The sequence below is a fragment of the Dendronephthya gigantea genome, unplaced genomic scaffold (assembly GCF_004324835.1).
Source record: "Dendronephthya gigantea isolate DGI-Jeju-01 unplaced genomic scaffold, DenGig_1.0 000339F, whole genome shotgun sequence".
Taxonomy (NCBI): Eukaryota; Metazoa; Cnidaria; class Anthozoa; order Malacalcyonacea; family Nephtheidae; genus Dendronephthya; species Dendronephthya gigantea.
The window spans coordinates 50,192-66,615 of NW_021163349.1; the positions used below are offsets into that span (position 1 = coordinate 50,192).

A 16,424-nucleotide genomic window follows, 5' to 3' on the forward strand; every position below is an offset into this window, starting at 1 on the left:
TTTCGGGTAAAATGACCATGGCGGTCATAACCGCCATAGCTCTAAATCCTGAATTATCAAAGCTACAGTCTTTCTGAATTGCTTATATGGTTCAGAATGGTTGCTTTTAGGGGTGGTCACTGGAGGGTGAAATTATCATCAGTTTTATATTTTACAAGCAAATTATGTTTACCATTCCAGGTCAACTGCTAATTAGGCATAAAATTACTGATTCACCCGGAAAAGTCTAATTTTTTCTATTTTCTAAAAATGTTCGCCATATGATGAAAAAAATGCTTTTAATATATTATTATAAATTTCCAAAGAAATAACGATGTTTTGTTGCGATACGACATATTTCATTTCACTTAACCCCCACTAAAACACAATTTCAGCCATATTTTGCAAATTTAATCGCTGTTTTTCGTCGTCCGTCGCAAGCGCCTTCTAAACATGGTACTCTAACACGACTCTAGTTGACTAAAGAATTCTTTTCGCCATTGATTTCATCAATTATGTCGCCATTGCAATGGCATAATCCTCAACAACTCCACCAAGTCCACCTTCGTCAATCAAGCCATTTTCAATATTGTAGTAAATCACATCTGTAAGTCAAAAGCAATTGCTTGTCAATACAAAACAACTTTATACTGAAATATGTAAAGTAGAATGGATATTAGAATAAAAACAAATTAAAAAAAAATGTTCGTGATATTTGTAGCATACAATCGACTTGCAAACTTCAACAAATGTTTTAATTCCCATCGACAACTCTGGTGACGGGTTGCAAATTTTAAGGTTGGGAAGGTTTGACTTGGCTTTCTTTGATAATTTTCCACTTGGTGAGTTTTTCTCTCCAAATGTTGCACTTTCTCTTCATGTCATAGATGTTTCAAAATATAAAGTGATTTTTTTATAGAGATGAATGAAAGAGTGCAATGGAATAATGGTTTTCAGTCGAGGCCTAAAGAGAAGTCTTTCAGCACTTTTTGTAAATAGTATAGCTAGTAATTTTCAATAAGTGACCGTAAGTAAGAACGGGTTCAAACGGCTCACTCCTTTCACTTACTTGCGAATGCCACTACAGAGAGAAAGATACATAAATATATGCGAGTGAATAATACTGATTATTACTGAAAATGAAAAAAATGAGGAATGATCTAGCAACGGCTTCAGCCAGTGCTTCTTCTCTCAGCAATAAAAAACTCCATAATTCGAAACTCGCTAAAGTGCAAAATTAATGTTTCGAAGTTTTCTGAGCGTCATTTAGTAATACCAGCAAAGTGGTGTTCAAGGTTTTGAAGTATACGATACTTCATCAAATTTAGATTAAAATTTAAATTACAATTAATGTATCCTACCTTTCATTTGTGCTATCGGAAACTGCAGTAGAACGAGATTGAAGCTATAAACACAAATTGAAAATACCAGTTACGGATTTTTGTTAAGCGTTGCAAAGTATTCTACAAACATCGTGCTTATAAAATGTCTCAATATTTTGAACCATGTTTCATGGTATTTGTTTTCAAGAAATAATAGATGGACAGAAGAAACAAAAATGAGGCTCACATCAAATCTCATAGTTGGAGAAAGAATAAAATTAGACCTCTAGATGTCACCCAACCAGGTTGATCTTTTTTGTTATTTTCGGAATAATTTTATTCATAAAAATTTTATCATGTTCGCTCTCTGTTGTCATTTCCTACCATCTGTTGAGACTCTGTGCCGCTAGGCAAGCTACAGCGAAAGAGCACTGGCTTCCACTGTGATATCTTATCTGTGAAGTCTTATCAGTGCCCGTTTCGTTGAAGAAACGATGAACCAAGATTCAACTTCGCGTCATAAAATCTTGAAACATCAGCCCGACTTTCTTCATATTTCAACTGAAGGCATTTCCGTGAAGTACTTTAGATAAAAAAGTCATTTATATCCGGATTGGTTCCTCCTCCAGGGCAAGAGTCGTGCATTGACCACGTGATAACGAAACATTCTGAGCTCATCAGTGAAGGATGAACAATTGTAAAGGTTTTATTGCAACTCATAAGAATTACCAAAGGATATATTTTGTAAAATCTATTATATTACGAGCGTCTTTCCTTAAGTCTAGCGACCTACATTGTTCCGGTACCGCATGAGAAACTCTAGCTCGAATCCTCTTGATCTGACGTATTCTTTGTAACCAATTACAGCCTAGGTATCTGTAGTTTTCTTCTGATTTTGGTGAATAACTGACGCAATCTTAAAAAGAAAAACATTCGTATACCGTCAATATCACATCCGGACATTTAAATTACCCTAAGTTACTGACCAAATTTATTTAACATGCATTGCAATATGACGAACCAACTTCGACAGGTTTTTATCGGAAATAACTCTAGGGCCATAATTTGTATTGTTTAGAATATCCCTGAGTTCATCTTTAACGTTCAAACACACGATATTACTGTCGTTATCAATGGAAATGTCAAATACGTTCCTAAGAGCTTTCACTAGAAGAATATTAAAACTTGGTCGCTCTTGCAAATATATTTTGTTGTTTAAGCATGAATACGCTGGGCAGACAGTGTATGCCAATTTAAACAATGATACTGAAAGAATTTTCCTTACCTGACTAATTGAGGCCTCGTTTTTGTTTCTCTTAAGCTCAACTTTTAAAACCTCAGGCTCGTGCCCTTCTGCAGTGAATCATCTCACACAAACACTTTTCCTGCCGAACAATATGCGCATGACATGTTCGAAGTTGCCTGCTTGTTGACTGTAACCGTGATCAACACATTGCCAAGCAACCAACTTCTTGACGCTCCATTGCGCAGGAGTCGTTCAACAACTGCAGTTCTATAAAAACAACAAAATAGTCATCTTCCCTGAAACACAGTGCAGAAAAATACGAAACCAACATACAGACCTTTTTGGTTGGGTCAAATAAGAAGAAAATGTATATTTGACCATCATATCACCCACGATTTCCATCATCTCTGAACTAAGTGTGTTGCTTGAGTCTTCCTTTGATTTCTCAAGGGAGTTTGGGAGTGAATGGAATTTGGTGGGGGGATTAGTGACTAAGGGTATGGGTTTGCAGCATCTGAAGATATATCTGCGTTGTTAAGACTCTAAAGGAATAAGGACAAATGATTGAAAACGAGCTTGCATATAAGCAAAATTATGTAACATGAAATGGACAAGTTTATGTAACAACACTGCCTAAGCTGTATAAAGTTTAAACACCACTTCTTAATATCTATTGAAAATTTAGCAAGCAATCTCCGTGGCCATAGAATGACATGTGGACTTACTTTTGTAATCAATGGCACGAATTGTTTTCTTAACAACAGTGGACAGTTGACAAACCAGGATGAAATGACATTATCAGCAAGAGTTACCGTGTATTGAGAGTATCTAAGGTGAAACATATCAGTTCGTTTATATTTTATTCAATTTCACAAAGCCAATAATAAAAAGTTTGAGATGTTATCGCGTTAAACAAACCTCGATGATGCTGTGTGAGGCAAACATATTCCAATGACTTGTTTCAAATGGATCGCTGTGAAGTTTTTGTACTAATCACGAAGCTTTGACAATGCTATTTAAACGTTTTAAAAGAATGTTAGCAACTTTTCGTCGAATACGATTGAGTGTTTATACAACCTAGCTCTCCTTAGGGGGTACATTGATATTTCATAAAAGATTTCTTAATTTACGTAACTTCAAGAAACATACCAGAGAGAAATTCTAACAGTGGTATGACAACTTGAGGCGTTGGCGAAAGTTTAGTAAACTTTTCCAGATATGTTGGGAGCAGCCTAAGGACAGAAAATTTAGAAATTATTACCCAAATAATCTTGTGAAGGAGTATCTCGCATAACAAGAGACGTTACATTTAGGCTGGAGTTTATTGAAAAACATTTCTGTAAATTCACTGAGCACATTATCAAGGCACGATTTCAAATATCTCCAAAGTGATAAACTTCTAAAACGCTGCAATTACTTAAATCAACTTCATTCTTTACAAAGTGCTAATGGACATAAAAAACGTCTCAAATTCCAGACAATCTTAAGTAGCCATACCTTGCCATAACTGAAGACATTTCTAACATACATATGGTGAGACAAGATACGCTTAACGTCGTGGAATGAGCAACCAAACCAATCTCCAAAGTACGCATCAGACAAAACTAGACGAAATATACAACAACGTTTAAGCGAGAACAGACAACCGCTGAAAATAAAGTGAAGCAGGTTCTTACCTGTTCATCTTGCCCAATAAAAATGTGGTACGTACACAGCTCTGTTAATACCTGCACATGTTACAATAAAATATCCAATTAAATCATTAGTATAGTATGATATAATTATGGTATAAATTTGTTATGCTATGGTATGGTGTGATATAATTATGGTATGATATGGTTATCATATGGTATGATTTGGTCATGGTATGGTATGGTGTGATATAATTTTGGGATTATATGGTTATCGTATGGTATGATATGGTTATCGTATGGTATGATTTGGTTATGGTTAGTTATGGTATGATATGATTATATGATATGATTATATGATATGATTATATGATATGATGTGGTATGGTTATGGTTATGGTATGGTATGGTTTTGGTATAGTTATGGTAAGATATTATGATAGATGCAAAAAACTGAATGATAAGAACCGTACTGGAAAAATTCTAGCGTACAAATGAGGTCGGCGCATATCATGAGGAACACGAAATAATCCAGGAAGAAAATCATAATTTCAAACCTGAATGCAAAGTAAAATTTTTAGTTCATGATTTTGGTGTGAAAAGTGCACAAGTTTACATCCCTTACCATTTTAGATAACACTGTACATATTGAACGTAAGTAGTGCTTTCGAGAATGTATCAAGTTTTTATCTTGCAGTGCCTCCGGAAAGTTTCTCAGAACAACATCCAACACCTCCCATTCCAATTTCTAGAAAATGAAGAAAGTTGAACTTCAATCGAAACTTAATGCCAGATGATATATTATGATAGAAAAGTTTACCTGTTGTAAGCACACAGGAATAACATTCATCGCCTCGCTGTAAGGCAGTGAAACAATCCCGGTTGTCTTATCTTCTGCAGAACTAAAAAAAAAATGAGAATGTATTACACTAAGAAGAAAAGGAATTTTGGAAGCAGAATAGCTGACATGCCTTGCACTATCATCATTAACCAACGTTTTCCTTTCAGAACAATTAACATGCGAAGTGAATTTGACTTTTCCACTTTTGTCTTGCACAAGGCCTTGACGTTGTCAGCTCGCAGACTGAGAAAACATTGAAGAATCTTTACAAAAAAACAATGTAAGACATCATAGAAAAATCGCAAGAAATAACATTGAATTTGGCTTACCACAAGTCGTATCTCCGATGCAATAGACGTCCGATAGCCATTGTCATAATGAGTTTTTATGTGGTACACTAATATATTGAATATTCGTTCTGCAATTACATAATAGGAAAGGGAAGAATAAAAAAAAATTTTATATAACATCAGTGTAAAATGAATGATGGAACTGTACAGCAAAATATGGTGTAGGCATAACACGTGGCCCTGCGAAGTAGTTGGCACTAAGAACCATGCTGTCATGCCTGCCATCACCAGATATCATCAGATAATCTTGGTTTTTTAATGTTGAAAATAATCCGTTTTGATACTTTTTCCTATGAAGATATATCACAGGGAATATTTTTTTCCTACAATTATTATATACAAGTACTATAATATCTAATTCCCGTCTGGTCCCTATTAGGCTATTACTCCTGACAATATTGTCGCACAGAAGAAAAACATTAAATATCTCAGCAAGTATTTGGGCTAAAGACCCCGGAATACAGTAAACGATAGCGGTTAAAACGATTCTTTGAATAGTATATTCCAACCAGCATATAGTTATAACCTGCATTTGTATTATACGTGAAAATAAGAATTAAAATAATAGCTTGCTTTGTTATCTGAAATTACTCACCCATTGCAAGATATATTTTGGAAATTCCATATTTTTTCGCTTTTTTGGTCTTTGTTGTCTTCAAAATGTCTAGAATTTGACATGTTATCATTCTGTTTTAATTCTGAGTAATTCTTGGTGTAGTATGTGCAAAATAATCAAAGAAAGAGCATTTTATAAGTTCTAAGCGATAATCATTGCTAATCACGTGCTTAAGGCAAGCTCGAATCGGACCTAGGTCAGATTTTCGGCTTTTGGCCCGAAATTTTTATTATTGTGAAATATTATTGCCGGTGATGCGATAATTCATATCATCAGGTATGTTTATATAAAAAATGGGCAAAAATCTTCTAAAGGCTTGATTTTGACGCTAAAGATATCAAAATTCCTGAATATGTGAGCTAAACCACTGCAACCGGCTTTCGTTTGCATTTGGGCAATATCCAAAGAATTAGGCCGCTTTGATGTGTAATATTGAATATATACAACACGTGAATATCGTAGCTGTGAATAGCTATGTATGCATGGCGGTAAAACGCCGTATTTCCACTGGAATTTGCAATATTTAGCCTTGAAATTTACTACATTTACGAATTTGTCAGTTTGCTATATTTACTATTATTCCATGCCATGCCCAATTCTACAATATTCTGAAACGTTCAGTAGTTAAATGTACCACAGAATTCAAGTGCTACAACAGTTTGAAAGATTTACTTGCCTTTTAAATTCCGACTTTCCTGTTCGATGGGGTTCTAAAGCTGGTAGGGGAATAAAGCCTTTTAATAATGATTGAACTATAATTTCTTGTGAACTTCATGAGAGAAATAATCGACATCTACTGTGTACATTGGCTCGGAATATGCTCCAAAACGTGTGAAATCGAACATTTGTTGTGCAATCACCTTGCAAATATCAAAGAAACGGTATCAAATTTTGAATATAGATTAACCAATCTGATTGGTTTTTATTGAACCAATCGTGGAGTACAAAAATTGACCATGACAAATTGACTTGTGTACAGAAATAACCAATCAAGTTGTCTTATTTTGCTGAATTATGCAAGAGCCTACAGGCTATAAACAGAGCCGTCTGCGACCGTTTTTCTCAGGTAAGTGAGTTCTTTCTTTAGGTAGGATCAAGGTATGTATAATTAATTTTTTAAATAGAAGTAGACCCCGTGGCCCCGCTGTTAGCTAAGAATCTCTGTCCCCGTATCTGGAAACACGGCGCACTGCTTGTCTAACTGTGTTTTGCTTTTCGTTTTCTAGGGAGCTACTAATAATTTTTTTTTGTGTTTTTCAGACAAAGACGATCGTAGTTTAGTTTCAGTATCCAACCCTAAGAAGCCACCCCATATCCATGCCGTCAGTTAAACCCCAGCTAGCAATTGCCTTCATGCTAATTGTGATGCTTCATTTTCTAGGAACCACTCACCATATTTTTTGTCGTTTCAGCTACAGAGTTAGTGGGTTGTGGGTTGTTGGATGTTGTGTCGTCGGTTGTGTGTTTTGTGTTGTGTTGTGTTGTACTGTCTTGTCCTCTACGTTTCGTATTGTCTGCCAGTCGGTTTGGGAGAAGCCCTGTAGCTCTCTCTTTTCCTGGCCACACAAAGAACACATTTTGCGGATACTCCTTTTTAGGAGTTCATGGGTTCGAATCCCATGAATGTGTCAATTTTGCGCTGATATCTAATGTGGTCCGTCTCAAATACAAAGCACACATCCAACGGACAATCTGCATCCTTTCATCACACCAACTACAAGTGTTGTCCTCATACAACAGAATGGAACTTCCAACGGAGCAAAGAGTAACCAATACCCAAGATGAAGTTACTTGTTAATGAAGTATTCTCGATGTTTAAAGGATCCTCTCAGTTAGACGTCCGATCAGAGGATATTTCAAAGTGGTAAGCTCATTTAAACTTGTGATTACTCTGCGAATACTTCACCCATTCTAATAAATATGAGACCACTAAACTCATTGCTGTCCGGTCGTAAACGGCGCACACAGATAATTTCGGTTTTATCTGGAAGTGTTTTATCAATTCAACTAAATTGTATTATCTTAAAAAAACATTTACCTATTTGTATAACTTTAGTTCATTTCAAAAGCTTTCCTATAGCCAAGATATTTATTGCAGAACTTGTACTTTTTAAATTGAATGTTAGAGAAGCAAAAATACGCAAGCCTTCCAAAATCTCGCCTAAAAACCTCCAAATATTTGTAGCTTACATTGGGTCTATTTTCATATATTTTACTCGAATACAGTTGCTTTGGCGATTTGTAGTGATATTTCCAACAAATGTGTTTACAAACGGAAACCCGAAATGTGCATATAATTATCACCATATTAGCGAAAATTTGACAATTATGACCTCTAGGGACAATTTTACCCAGAATCGATTTCTGGGCTTATTTTACCCCACGGGGTAGGCAACATTACGTTTTTGACACCTCTAACCTCACGCGACACCACTTGTGCATGCGGCTGAGCAACGCCTCGCTATACACAATAACAAATAAAAAATCTATTTTTCGAGTTTTTCTGCCCATCCTGACTTAAATCCTATCAGAAAAGATAACTAATGCTTTACAGTTTATATGTAACGGTTAAAAGACGACAGGATAAAAAATCGAAGAATAACGAAATTCCAAAGGCGAGTTATATTTCCATTTTGTATCCTGTGTAATTTGATATGATTTTAGAGCTGCACTTCAGTGTCAGGTTAACAGCAATATTGATTAATTTCTTGATTAGAAATTTTCGAGCTATTTTTGGTGGTTTTTTGTGCTTTTTAAATTAAACGGATTAATTTCAACATTAAAAAACCAAGATGATTTCATGATATGCTGATTGAAGCATGACAGCATGGGTCATAGCGCTAAGTTTGCGTACACATATTTCACTGGTGTTATAAAAAATAGATTTTTTTTCTCCCTTTCCTATTATGTAATTGCATTTACCAATTATATGTAACTGTCAGGGGTTGGGGTATTATGTGAATATGAAAGAAAACAACCTGCATTTTGTTCTGTATATTCTTGTGTTATAGAAGTCAAAAATACATGTTGTTACTATACTGTATAGGCCCTTGTGATTCATATACAATTATAGTTTCAATTGTGTGATAGTTATGTTCTTGTAATCTCAATTGTAGATTCTATGGCATATAGAGTCGAATTTGTACGGCAAAATATCTTTGAGAATTGAAGTTTATGGCGGTTCTTCAGGTATGTTCTGGCAATTCACTGAAATACTATTTGTTCGCTAAGGAATGTTGTCCCATGGTAGCTGTACGCATGAACCTGGGATATCACAATGCTGATAGCCTCACAACCCTGGACAATAATATAATAATTTACTTGTTCCTTGTGTTTCAATTTTAGATCAAATAAAGTATGGCAACCCAGGAGTTGCTCCACTGACTACACCTCCATCCATCACTGTGCCATACATGGATTTGATGGACTGACATACCAAGCAAGGTAAATATTGCAGGCTACATGGTATATGTTCAGTTTATTATTATGTCATATTAGGACTGTTGGACATTATTTTTTTATTCAGTAATTCCCCTATATGGAATGTGATAAAATTCCATGTTAACCCCAAGTAAAGATTTCAAAAATCAATGGAAATAACGCTGTACCTCGACTGGTTTCAATTCTGGAGGAGCCGTGTATGGCAAAATTATATGCATTATCATTTCATTTTTGTTGATGATTGTTCGATGGTGTTTTGGTGCCAGAAGATAATTGATACTAATTATTGGCCCACGCGCTGAAGACACATAACATCCCAGATAATAGCAACAAGTGTTGGGAATGCGGATAAGTCGACAGGACATGGTCGCTTAAATGAGGCAGCTTCCTGGTCTGCACGGAAAAATAACCAGGACCAAATGCATTCGGCAAGAAAGATGTTTGTCGGAGCGATTTCACTCAAAGTCGTCGTGATTATAATTAGTGGGTGAAGACCTATTCTGTGTCCTGTAGTTCCGACGGGCAAAAATTCGATCATTACAAAATAAATGGACTAGTCAAGGTTAGCTGGATTAATAAGCAAGGCTTCTACAGATTACCCTGTCACGTTATATGCATCACATCATTTCCATGCGGTCATATATAACTTTTAATGTGTGATTAAGATTAATTGTTTAACAAATTATTCATTTCATTAGAGACTCGCTGGTGGAAAATGTCCTATCACCAACTGTAACCGCGCTTTACATCCGCATTCATCCAAAGACATGGTATGCAACATATCTTTGAGAATTGAAGTTTATAGCTGTTTTTCAGGTATGTTCTAGCAATTCACTGAAATACTATTTGTTCACTAAGGAATGAGAAATGACTGAGAGATCCATCTGACTGAAATTTATAGCGAAAATTTTTCAATAAGTGGCTTATGTAAGAGCGAGTTTTTGATTTAGAAATAAATTCTTTACACCCTACCAGCGGGTTTGTCAGGTTTTTTACTAACTTAGGTGCATTGGAATACAAGTAAAAATAAGGCGTGTTTTAGAAGTTATACCTGGACGAGGAATCCAGCATATCATTATGAGGAACAAAGCTATTATAGCGGTATATACTCAGGGCTATCACAATCAAGTTTAGTGTTATCGCTTTATTTCAATGTTTGCTGCACGGTCGGATTCTCACAATTAAAAGAAAATCAAGCGAAAAGTTTCACACGTACAAAAGTATAGGTATGGAACTGGGGCCGGTTGTTCGAAAGATGGATAACTTATCCAACGGATAAGTCCTATCCAACGGATAAATCTGGATAGTTATCCATTGGATAAAAACGCGTTGCAGGAAGCGTGGATAGTGAAGTGGATAGCTATCCAATAGATAAGTTAAAATTTACCAGAAGAAAACAGGATTATTCTGAAATTTCGTACCACAACGTCAGCTGTTGCTAAGCATTTACAACATTGAATTCATAATCATTACGAATTCTCGAGTATAGTTACTGAATGGAAAAGACTTGAACAAGTGATTTGCTCGAACTTTGCACTTCACATCATAGTGATTTTATTAATTAAACACATTGCAATTTTATTCCTTGACCTTGCAACGCTTTGCCTTTCGGTCCCATAGCAAATTTAGAAACACTATTTTAATGTTCGTGAATGAAATTACTTAGATATTAGCAAGTTTCCTTGGAATAGGTTGAATCTTTCTTTGCATATTCGCGTTTATAAACTGATTAGAAGCGTATAGTAAATTTACCACCTGTTATAAATGCGAGGATGTCCAAAAAATCGCCGGTCGAACGGAATGTGTAGGCAACGTGAAACGCTGCTGCGACAAATTGCACTTCGAAAACATTTTTAATATATAGTGAATACAATCATGATGTGTATTAGTTTGTTGAAACACAGTAAGAGGAATATTGCATTTTTGTCCTATTTTATATAAATGTTTACAGTGTTACCTTGTATCTTTGAATTTATCCACTGGATAGTGGATTTAAACCACCTCCGGACCTTGGATAAATTTATCCGGTAGATAGCGATTTTTATCCTCTGGTTAAAGTTATACAAGCTTCGTGCAACCCAAATCACACGCTGGATAAAACTTATCCGTTGGATAGTGAGTTATCCGTTGGATAGCGACTTATCCACCTTTCGAACAACAGGCCCCTGTTTTTTATTTATCGGAATAACTAGTGATGTGATCTTACATGAAGCATTTTCAGTCATGCTGCTAAACTGTCGTGCTGGCTTCGCCACTGAGTATTTTATTTGCTCGCAGAGCCTCGTCTGCCGAACGTGACCGTCGGCCAGTCTTCACCATGTACGGTGACAGTTATTTTCTGCCTTTTAACTTGCCGACATGCAATGTTTCATTGCACGGTGAGTTTTCAACTTTACTGAAGGCGCTACTATACAATATGCAATTTTCCTTACAACTTGCAATGCAATTATAATTCCGAAGGATGTTAATTTGTAAAGAGTGTTCGAAATACTAAGGAAACGTTAGCAGATCGTAATAGATGTTCGTATTTGACAACTTTAGATGCCTCAGGAGTAGAATGGTTTTGCAATTTGCAAGGAAAGTTGCGTAGTGTAACAGCGCCTTGAGATTGTTTCGGAAAGCTGGTTAAATTTCGATGTAACTTGCAAACATGTAATGTTTCATTGCAATTGCGAGTTGAAAATAAGGGTCATTGGACGGAAGAACGGGACAAGTATCGTAGTTTTCAACATACCTTTTATAAGGGCGGAGACATTGATCTTCCATCCACGGTCGGTTTTATCATTTTTTCTGCTTTTTCTATCATTTCTTTATCCTACAAAAGACAAAAAAAACTTGTTAAATCGTGGATCAATCTAACACTTTTAAAAGCTTTCTCTCCTAACTGAACTAATTTTATTTATACCGTATAGTTCTATCAGTTCTAAATTGTCCTTCATGGAGGTCCAGTAGGGGTCATCCCGTATTGATGCAGTGTTACTACAGGAGGAAACCTGAACTAAACTGACTTTATTTATGCTGGATAGCTGTATCAGTTCTAAACTTCAACCAAACTAATTCTAACAATTCGAAAAAGCTGGGACTTCAGACGAAAAAGGTCAGCCGATTTTGAAAAATCTTAGATGCGGGGTGTTATAAGGCGGTTAGTAATTTCATCATCACCTTCATCCAAGGATGTTCCAGAGCTTCTGAAAGCGTGATGCATTTTCTGTGACCAACAGTAAGCAGTTTTGTTATAAGATCCTTAGCTTCACTGCTAACATTCTTCCAGAGGTTGTTCGGAAATTTATACGACCCTTCTTTGACTTGTTTCTCCAATGGGTTATTTGCCTGCTTTGAAAATAAAGAAGATCCGGAAAGTCTAAAAGACGTTAACTTTTCATTGACGTACTCCAATTTTGAAATGAGGTTAAGCTACCTCCAGCTTCATTACAAATCGTGTTCACTACGTGAATTTGAGTAAACTGAAGTATATGGCATACCAAACATATAACACACGATTTCTTGTAGGATCGTTCTTCAGGCTACGGGATTAACATTTTGGTAGCGAGGTAACTTGGTGTACCACAGATTGTTTCCATATAGGAATTCTGATCTAAAAAATTAATTGTTATCATTGAGAAACTGTAACAATGAGAAATAACTGAACCTAAAACGTTTGCAGAATGCGCTCTGCTTTCGTAAAACGAAATCACGGACAAAACTCGGAATTGAGATTATAGTGACTTCCAGGATTTGCCGGCAATGGTCACATCGAATGGTTTCTTCAAATACAATTTAAAGGGCAATTTAAACACAAGTTCAATACACAACCGACACAAACCTTTATAAGCGTTTCGTCATACGAGGAACACAATAAAACATTTTCTGGCTAGAGAAGAAAAAGTTAAATTATGGTCGTTAAAGTTTAGGATATAAAGACAGTAGTGAAAAATAAATTAGGGCGTGCTTACCTTCCAATCCCTGTTAGTGATGCCATTTTCATGTAAATGCTAAAAATACGAAACAGTATGAATAAAGTTAGTTTAGTTCAGGCTCCTGCAGTAACACTGGATCAATAACAGATGATCCTTAGCTTGGTGTCATTAAAAGCTCCAATCTCTTCGTGATATTTTCCATAAACTTTAGTCATCGCCTGTGAATGAAATATTCCAATTTGTTTAATTCATTCTTCGAAGGCTACACATGGCTACATTCCCGCTAAACGACATCCTCACCTGCACAGGCACATTGCTTTCATAGTTGGTTTAGTTGTCAATAGGAATCAGTGATACAGATCGTTAGACAACTCGAGCCTGAAAACAAAATAGAAAAGTCGATCGAATCTTGAATGGTTTCATCCATGATTCTATACTTCTCTACTACATTCTGCAGGACAAATAACATTGCGTGAACTGTGCAGCAATATAGAGAATAGGGGGAAGCCAGACAGAAAAGCACATGGAAAGTAGTTTGAATATTTGCAAACCCTGATAGATAAATGTCGTGGACTCACACATTTGTTATCGGCGTCTCCTCGTCGTTTTGTTCCAACAAGACTCTCAAATAATAGTCACCTGATAGCAGAGATACGTTACTGAGTTTGATTCCTATCGAGGAATAAGGGGGGGACGCTTTATGAAGAACTGTTAAAAAGCTAGAGCAGTTAGGCTTATCACTAACCTGTTTCAGTTCATCAGCTAAACATTCATACAGGACTTCAAACTAAAGGTGATTCCAAAAGACAACGTAGTTTCCACTCCGATCTTTTTCCATTGCAAATGCGTGCAAATCAGATTCGAGTGCCCCAGAAGTTCCTCTCGCGTCTGTCACATTGAAAACATAAGAAATTGTTTCATACTCTTTTACGAGAACAGTTTAGAGAAAGAGGTCAGGACTATTGAATTTGTCTTGTTATACTCATAGCGACAGGAAATCCTCCATTACATTTCCATATCCTATATTTTCAACGGAAACTAACCTTAACTTCGAGACTCACCTTGTAATTCCAAATCAGGTTGTACGCTGTCAGATCTTGACTGAATCTGTAAAAAAGATCCGCTTAAATATCATTGCTTTTTCATCTTTCAAACGACTAGAACATTTTCCCATTTTCTTAATATGAACACTTACTTGTAATAAAAAAACTGGATTTAAATTCTCACATCTTTCCTGGATTTGAATCCTATTTTTGTCCTCCAATGCGAGAGATATCCTTCAAGTTGATTCCTCAACGTTCCCCTCGTTTTTCCAGAGCTCTAAGACACAAGTATAGCACGTGAAATAACAGGCTTATACGTACATGCAAGCATGCATTATGAAATTTTGGAACACGATTGTTGATTTAAAACGTACTTCTGCAAGCTTTACATTGTCACGAATTGATAAACGATCTTCTTCAGTCTCTGGTGGCTGAAGGAAAGATAAAAACTTTCCAACAAAATTGTTTCTTTACAAAAAGGTTTTACACTTCTGAATGAATTACCATTTAATTATTTCCTCAGTGGGGCAGTTTGCACAGTTTAAGGATGAATGATGGAGTTTAGTTACCAAAGCAGTTGATACCACTTAGTCATGAATACGATTGGTTAGTCAGAATCACCTCAATGGGTTTATGTAAATAATGGCCCTCGCAAAAAAGTTTTCAAAGATTTCTTACTTCGTCAGGGCTTTCAAGGTAATAGAACAAACCAGCAGGCTGTGAAAATCGTATTCAAATTTATTACATAATTGTTTATGAACCAAAAATTATGAACAGGAAATCTCGCATTTAAACTTTCTTGTATATTTTAGACATTAAAACTACTTTAATACGAACATTATTCTCGCAAGTAATGCCATTGCTGTTGGATGATGCTATGCCAACAATAATGATTATAAATTACTTATGGAGTATGCTTGTTAGTCTCAATTGAACTATTTACAGATGGCTAGTATATAGAGGATTATAAAATCACAAGTTTTAAGATTAATCTGAGAATGTTGCTAAAATACAACTCAGGTCCTGCGGATGGAATAGAGGCTATACCTCTGCAACAATTTGTTAATTTATCACACTAATTCGCACCTGTTCAATAGCGAACGTCTATCAGTGCTTTGCGTAAACATGGCCATGCGTAAGCGTTTTGGTAGAGCGCCCTCGGCAAGCGCCAGAACTTGTATTTTTGCCGCGGTTTCTTCATCAGCTTCCTAAAGTGAAGTTCTAACTAAATATTAACAGATGATTTTAGGCACTTCACACGATGCAGGAATATTCTTGAGGTTTTTAAAGGGTCTTAATTTCGAGTGGTATTATACGCACTTCAAATTCAAGCAGGGAACAGTTGATGGAAAAATGAGTCAACTGTACGTCCTCAGTGACAAGAGCATTGCACCGGCATTGCAAAAGCGTAGGTTCGATTCCTGCCGGAGGATCTATAGTTCACTCATTTTTCCGTCATCTGTTCCTGGCTTGATTTGAAGTGTGTATAATACCTCTCAAAATTAAGACCCTTTAAAACCTCTTAAATATCAACTGAACTAATATGTACATTCATCACGGCTAAAAACATGCAGAGCGTTATAAATGACGTTCGTCAAAGGCGGAAAATTCTCAATGGATGAATGAATGAATAAAACGTACCTCGATTATCTCCTTCAGAACCATGCCAGCACCTTTCACAATTGTTGTCGACGGATGCTGAAATTGTTGAGGAACGAATTCAAAACCACGATTGGTAAGAACCATTAGCGGGGCAATAGTAAAACATACATAAGCGAAGAAATGGTAAAATTGGTACTATTATTTAGTTTTGTCGTAAACCTACCTGGAACAATCGATAAATGCAATGACCCATTTCTAGACAAACAAATAACAGACTTCATGAGTTGCTCCTATGCATGGGTCAAGCTAGTGGACGTGGTAAACTTCACCAAAAAGGTAAAGAGAGAAAGGCTATTTAATCAACTCTCAACCTCAGTCAAAGAGCCATAAACTACCAAGAAGACAATTGAATGAAAAGCTCCTCAAATTTCTTTGT

The 16,424-nt window shown here is 36.1% G+C and overlaps 1 long non-coding RNA gene across 3 annotated transcripts; it reads right to left on the reverse strand.

Annotated features, from left to right (window-relative positions):
- Window positions 1–6,661: 6,661 nt before the first annotated feature.
- On the reverse strand, window positions 6,662–13,291 carry LOC114542154. 3 transcript variants are annotated; one of them, XR_003689498.1, is made up of 5 exons: window positions 13,250–13,291; window positions 12,845–13,021; window positions 12,589–12,759; window positions 12,161–12,241; window positions 6,662–6,701 (listed from the first exon to the last, which is right to left on the reverse strand). It is a non-coding gene; the product is annotated as an uncharacterized LOC114542154 (long non-coding RNA). The 3 variants fall into 3 exon arrangements; XR_003689497.1 differs by lacking the exon at window positions 6,662–6,701 and having other exon boundaries at window positions 12,024–12,241; window positions 12,909–13,021; XR_003689496.1 differs by lacking the exon at window positions 6,662–6,701 and having other exon boundaries at window positions 12,024–12,241.
- Window positions 13,292–16,424: the final 3,133 nt, after the last annotated feature.